At 36.6% G+C, this 7,500-nt stretch overlaps 1 protein-coding gene and 1 long non-coding RNA gene across 2 annotated transcripts in view; one reads left to right on the top strand and one right to left on the bottom strand.

Moving 5' to 3' along the window:
* Positions 1 to 7,500, top strand: part of LINGO2 (leucine rich repeat and Ig domain containing 2) — a 366,319-nt gene that overhangs the window by 90,224 nt on the left and 268,595 nt on the right. The window lies entirely within an intron of this gene.
* Positions 40 to 1,296, bottom strand: LOC128649359 (uncharacterized). Its single transcript, XR_008400667.1, has 2 exons — positions 1,191 to 1,296; positions 40 to 196 (listed from the first exon to the last, which is right to left on the bottom strand). It is a non-coding gene; the product is annotated as an uncharacterized LOC128649359 (long non-coding RNA).

Genomic DNA, 7,500 nt, shown 5'->3' on the forward strand with positions numbered 1-7,500 from the left:
ATCATTTTCTGCCATACAAAGCACAAATTAATTGTATAATTTAACATAAATGTATTTAATGATAATTTGTGCAATACAAATTGAACACTTAATATTAGCTTATTTTAGCTTAATATTGACTAAAATGTTAGCCGGGCGGTGAGAAAAATCAGCTGGGTAATGCACCCACTAAAAAGGTCCTGGGGAGAACACCGACCTGTGAAACAAAAAAAAAGTTTTTTTTTTGAGTGCGCCTGTTACACCTAAGTAAAGTCTAAAAACTCAGTAGGTACAAAATGTTAATAATTTTACACACAAGATTTGTAAATAATAATCACTTTACTCAAATAAAATTCATTAAAATCAAACCTAGCAAGCATACATATAATTAATTATAACAAACAGAATGTGAAAAATAAATAAATTAAGCATATATGCTACAAATGTCCTATTACTCGGGACCGCTCAGTTTAGAACACGTGTGGACATAGACTTTTATGCCACTATTTAAGAAGTCTCATCTAGATTCTTAAGATTGCTCAAAGCAGAGGAGAGCCCACACGTTATCTTAGTGAATCAAATTTGTCGCCAAATCCAATATTTGGATATTTGCAAATTACCAGTAATTGCTTTATCGTAACGGTACCTTCTAGCAGTCTTGCCTGCTTTTGCTCAGACCCTGTTGTAGTCGACCTCTATGTCAGCCAAATGCGAGTGATGTGAAGGTGTTTAGCTCCCAAGCCGCTCGCTCCAGTCATGTGACTTCTGGGGGTGTGTACTGGCCTCTTGAGCTTCTTGGACAAGATCATGCTGTGTCTTCGTTCTCTCTCACTGTAGCGTGACCCTGCTATGCGTTTCAGCTGTTAAAACAGCCTTTCTCAAGCAGTCTTAGAGACTCTCCTCTGCTTTGAACGATCTTAAGGATCTAGATGAGACTTTTTAAATAGCGGCATAAAAGTCTATGTCCACACGTTTTCTAAACTAAACAGCCCAAAGTAATAGGACATTTTTAGCGTATATGCTTCATTTATTTATTTATTTATTTTTTATTGAAGTTCAGTGCGAGGCATACAATCAAACATATGTAATTACACAATACAAAGACAATTCGCTACAAACAACAAACATGAAAGAAAATGTACATTGAATAATCCATATGACAAATTTTGAAAATATTGATAAGCATTTCCTTCGCATATCACATTACATACCTTCATTAAGAAATATGAGGCCACTTATGGATCTCCTGATGAAGAATGTAGCTCTATAGAAGGTATTCACAAGTAGGAGGAGAACACTTTTGGATCTCAAATGATGAACCTTTTTTTTTCTTCTTTATATTTATATGAGGTATGTTATATCTGATAAACTTAAAATATGTAAAATATTTGTGTTACAAATGGATTAAACTACAACTAAAGAAACCGTAACAAATAACAGAGAAAGCAACATCCATTATTACTCATAGATCTGTTGAGATGACCATCAAATATAACTACCCTAGCCTTCTGTAAGGGATAATCTGGCAGGGCGAGAAGAACAACATTGGCATAGGCCTAGGAGTTATGGTACATTCGATTAGCTAGGGAAACATAGTGGTAGATATGAACATACAGGGAGTGCAGAATTATTAGGCAAATGAGTATTTTGACCACATCATCCTCTTTATGCATGTTGTCTTACTCCAAGCTGTATAGGCTCGAAAGCCTACTACCAATTAAGCATATTAGGTGATGTGCATCTCTGTAATGAGAAGGGGTGTGGTCTAATGACATCAACACCCTATATCAGGTGTGCATAATTATTAGGCAACTTCCTTTCCTTTGGCAAAATGGGTCAAAAGAAGGACTTGACAGGCTCAGAAAAGTCAAAAATAGTGAGATATCTTGCAGAGGGATGCAGCACTCTTAAAATTGCAAAGCTTCTGAAGCATGATCATCGAACAATCAAGCGTTTCATTCAAAATAGTCAACAGGGTCGCAAGAAGCGTGTGGAAAAACCAAGGCGCAAAATAACTGCCCATGAACTGAGAAAAGTCAAGCGTGCAGCTGCCAAGATGCCACTTGCCACCAGTTTGGCCATATTTCAGAGCTGCAACATCACTGGAGTGCCCAAAAGCACAAGGTGTGCAATACTCAAAGACATGGCCAAGGTAAGAAAGGCTGAAAGACGACCACCACTGAACAAGACACACAAGCTGAAACGTCAAGACTGGGCCAAGAAATATCTCAAGACTGATTTTTCTAAGGTTTTATGGACTGATGAAATGAGAGTGAGTATTGATGGGCCAGATGGATGGGCCCGTGGCTGGATTGGTAAAGGGCAGAGAGCTCCAGTCCGACTCAGACGCCAGCAAGGTGGAGGTGGAGTACTGGTTTGGGCTGGTATCATCAAAGATGAGCTTGTGGGGCCTTTTCGGGTTGAGGATGGAGTCAAGCTCAACTCCCAGTCCTACTGCCAGTTTCTGGAAGACACCTTCTTCAAGCAGTGGTACAGGAAGAAGTCTGCATCCTTCAAGAAAAACATGATTTTCATGCAGGACAATGCTCCATCACATGCGTCCAAGTACTCCACAGCGTGGCTGGCAAGAAAGGGTATAAAAGAAGAAAATCTAATGACATGGCCTCCTTGTTCACCTGATCTGAACCCCATTGAGAACCTGTGGTCCATCATCAAATGTGAGATTTACAAGGAGGGAAAACAGTACACCTCTCTGAACAGTGTCTGGGAGGCTGTGGTTGCTGCTGCACGCAATGTTGATGGTGAACAGATCAAAACACTGACAGAATCCATGGATGGCAGGCTTTTGAGTGTCCTTGCAAAGAAAGGTGGCTATATTGGTCACTGATTTGTTTTTGTTTTGTTTTTGAATGTCAGAAATGTATATTTGTGAATGTTGAGATGTTATATTGGTTTCACTGGTAAAAATAAATAATTAAAATGGGTATATATTTGTTTTTTGTTAAGTTGCCTAATAATTATGCACAGTAATAGTCACCTGCACACACAGATATCCCCCTAAAATAGCTATAACTAAAAACAAACTAAAAACTACTTCCAAAACTATTCAGCTTTGATATTAATGAGTTTTTTGGGTTCATTGAGAACATGGTTGTTGTTCAATAATAAAATTAATCCTCAAAAATACAACTTGCCTAATAATTCTGCACTCCCTGTATCTTTATAGTGGAGTATGGGTTTGTGGAAGCTCTTCTCATAGGCTAATACAAGGAGATGAGTATAGAGCAGAGCATACCTTGCAATTAGTATTTACATAAGTTTCAATAAAGTATTATTGAATAGAGACTGCTGAAAATATGTATTTATTAAACTTATCTATAGCAGCCATAAACAGATAATAAGAAATTTGGAGTTAGTCTGGTGAGTTATGGGGAGGAGAGGTAGGCTGACATGAACTACATAAGGGCTCTGAACTATTATCATATATTTTGCAAATTATAGCATCTGATTCGTGGGGGTCCTCATATAAATCTTAGACAGTATATGGTTAAATAGCGACTGCACTGTCTTGGCCGCAGACAATGCAGACCCAGTCAATTTGATCAATATATTTAAGAAAATAATCCACCTTGGGTGGCTGTCAAAGCATAAAATCTAGTGTTAAACTAACAAATAAGACTGCCAGCATTGTAGCAACGTAAGTTCAGGTCTATGTGGTAAATATTAAACATAGTAATCATATAGATTTAGGTAGACTAGGATTATTTCTAATTGGCAACATTGGACCTGGTATCCAAATATACCCATAATGAAAATAATTTATCTTAATACTAATCGCATACCTCTCTCTAATATCCATGAAAACCCTGTGGTATATTATTAAAACCTTACTCCTTCCAATTTTGGGTCAAAGTAGATCCTATCTCTTGAGTCCTGCTATGAGCTCAATATGCCTCCCACATGTCGGCGTTGCAGTTAATAGTGATCAAAAAGGAAAAGGCTGATCTGGGATTCTAAACAAGTTAAGTGATAAGGTACTCTATCTTAAATTATTTTGATAAACCAGAAGTACAATAAAAGTTCAACTATATTGAGATCAAAAGTGTTGTGACTTATAAGGCTTACAAACTGGTTGCAAGTAAATAGAAAGTTGTTTAAAATTGCATGCTCTATCTGATGAAATAAACTATTTGTATGTATTTTTCATTGGTTAAAGGGGTATGAAACCCAGAGTAGATAATTTCAAATTCTGCTTTGTTTGTAAAAATGCTTTTGAAGAAGGTTATTACACATTCTGTGATCACTTTTCTCACGTGTTCTCCAAGCTCATGCACTGGAACTGTTACCCATGATGCATTTTTTTCAAAAGCAAGTTTGTTACAGAGATAATTCTAATTTACTTTTCAAATTTTAATTTGAAGGGGAAAAAATATGCAAGCAGATTTATAAAAAATGTAAATGTAACTTTAGGTGAGCTGGGAGAGTGAAATGAGACTCAGTTGTGCTTTGTGAAATAGATGGTTTGTTTGCAGTCAGTGGTCAGATACTTTAGGTTAGCTATTACTTAAACATTTAGATGGATCTGATCCCGTATTACAGATTTTGTATTTGCTTCCTCCACCGATTAAGAATAGTTATCTCTAACATGCATTGCATTAGTTTGTAGATAGAAGTTGAATTAGTTATTTAGAATACAACTGGTATTATCACTCTTGATTTTGTTTCTTTATTCTCAGATCCTTAAGTTATATGAACTGCAGTCCAAGTTCTTTAATTGCTTTTCCAAAAATGTGGCACAGTCTTCTGCTACACTTGTGCATAATGAAGAAAACATATGTTGTGTCTTGAAATTGCTATCCTACACACTCCAGCTAATTCTACATAAAACGTGTTTGAAAGATTCATTTTGATTGATCATTTTGGAATAGCATTTAAAAAAAATCATGAAAATTCATAGAAATAATAAATGCTACCAGGTTTCTATGCTCATAACAGGAATTGTTAAATGTGCATGAACCCCTTAAGGACACAGCTTCAGTTTGCTCAATGGTTCCATGACGGAATAATTTAGTCATTGGTCCATAAGGGGTTAAACATAAGTAAATAACTATAGTCAATAATATCCAAAGACAGATGTATTTGAATAGAAGTCACTTTGCAATAATCACCCATTCTGCTAATATATTATAGAATAGGTTTATGTTTAAAAAGCAGTTTGCATACTGATAACTAGACACGTGCATTCGTTTTGTGTGAAAACAACACAAATATCCGAACGAATACACTACAAAATTTAAGGAAAATTAAGAAATACTGACAAAATGAATCAGTATTCATTTGTTTCTTTTTAATTACCTTAAGGGTAAAAATACGTACCTTTAGCGAGCAGGATGTGAACGTTATTTAGCGCAGGCCCTGGGATCCGCCATGCTAAGTCTCCTATCAGTGCATCCTGGAGCTCTGTGAAGAAGGGTCGGGATTAGTGCGAGTCTTGAGCATGCAATAGGTAAATATGTAATGCTGCAGGGGATCTGTAGCAAAGGAATATGTATATTAATTTAACGAAAACAAATGTAAATGTTTAACGAACATTCAGTATTTGTTTCACTTAAACCGAAACGAATACAAAATAGCATGGCAGCCTATTATGTGGAAAACTAGATTTTCTTAATATTGGGTCCGAAAGATGTGGTTGAACTGAATTTTTCGCCTGTGCACATGTCTAGAAATAACTTATTAGCATATACACTCTCATTCAGTGTAGCATAGTTAAAAATAGCATAATTTGTAGTGCTACCTTAAAGGGCCATGATACCTAATTGAAGCACTTGAAAGTGATGCAGCATAGCTGTAAAAAGCTGAGTAGAAAATATCACCTGAACATCTCTATGTATAAAAGAAAGATATTTTACCTCAAAATTTCCTAAGTATTCACATCCCATTATAAAGGACTTTAAGCAGCAAATCAGTATGTCTGTCCCGGGACAGCCAAGGGAGTGAGCTTCGTGCACACTAATATTATTTCCCTATTCAGTTTAAGGAAGTTTACTATGAAATCTTATGAGATCACAGTAAAAGAGTTCATGACCTCAGCACTGCTGATGCTGATTGGCTGCAGTTCATTTCTTCATTTTATTTTCATTACCTGCAGCTGGACAGTAACTGAAAGATAACTTTTTACACAGCATTTACTCTGCTGAGCTGAGGAAGTTATGAGGTAAAATATCTTCTTTATTTACATAGAGATGCTCAGGTGATATTTTCCTGTCAGCATTTTACAGTTATACTGCATAAGTTTCAAGTGATTTAGCATACAAGTATTATGTCCCTTTAACTTACATGACATTCTGTCTACATAGTTGCAAACATAAAAAAACAAAAACCTGGATACATTTTGCATTAGAGCGCTGTTTTTCAAACCTGTCCTCAGGCGTCCCAAACAGGCCACGGGCCCCATTACATGCACAGGTTTCGTATCCTATCCAATCCAGCGCAAGGACTTACATTCCAAAAATTGAGAAATCTTACTCCATTTTTAACCCCTAAATCTGCCAACCCAACATCGCAAACAACCTATTAAAACTATTAACCCTTAATCCGCCATTAACCCACAACGCAATAAACCTATTAAAGTATTAACCCCTAAACTGCCAAAGCCCACAGCGCAATAAACCTATTAAAGTATTAACCCCTAAACCATCATAGCCCACAATGCAATAAACCCTAACCCCTAACCTAACACCCCCTAAATGAACCCAAATTACCTAATTTTCAAAATACTAAAGTTACTACTAAATTAAAAAAACCTAACACTACTTTAAAAATACAAATAAACTAAGTATAAATTAAAGGGACAGTCTAATAAAAATTCTGGAGTAGACTGTCCCTATAAACTACAATTACAGAAAATAAAAAAATCTAAGATTACAGAAAATAATTAAGAAAATTACCAAATTTTACAAAAATTATACCTAATCCCTATAAAAATAAAAAATCCCCCCTAAAATAAAAACATCCCCTAATCTAATAAACTACCAGTAGCCCTTAAAAGAGCCTTTTTCAAGAAAATACACAACCCCCAAACCCCCCAAATAAAATAACCTAACACTAAAAACCCTAAACTACCCATTGCCCTGAAAAGGGCATTTGTTGGGCATTGCCCTTAAAAGGGCATTCAGCTCTTTTACTGCCCACCCTATCTAAATAAAATAAAAAAAACAAAAGTCCTTTAAAAAACCCTAAGTCTAACCCCCAAGTGGTCCTCACCTGTCCTGAAGTCCAGCGGAGAAGGTCCTTTTCCAGGCGGTGAAGTCTTCTTCCAAGCGGCGACCTCTTCTTTCTTCTTCCAGGAACCAGCCGGCGCGAAGCGGAGGGTGGAGCTGAAGACCGGCGAGCCTGGAACTTTAGACCGGCGACCGCGGAGCCATGGAGTGTCCCTTGAATTCCTATTGGCTGATTTAAGCCTTCAAATTCAAATCAGCCAATAGGATAAGAGCTACTAAAATTCTATTGGCTATTCAAATCAGCCAATAGGATTTCAGTTGCTCTCATCCTATTGAC

Source organism: Bombina bombina, chromosome 2 (genome assembly GCF_027579735.1).
Source record: "Bombina bombina isolate aBomBom1 chromosome 2, aBomBom1.pri, whole genome shotgun sequence".
Classification (NCBI taxonomy): domain Eukaryota; kingdom Metazoa; phylum Chordata; class Amphibia; order Anura; family Bombinatoridae; genus Bombina; species Bombina bombina.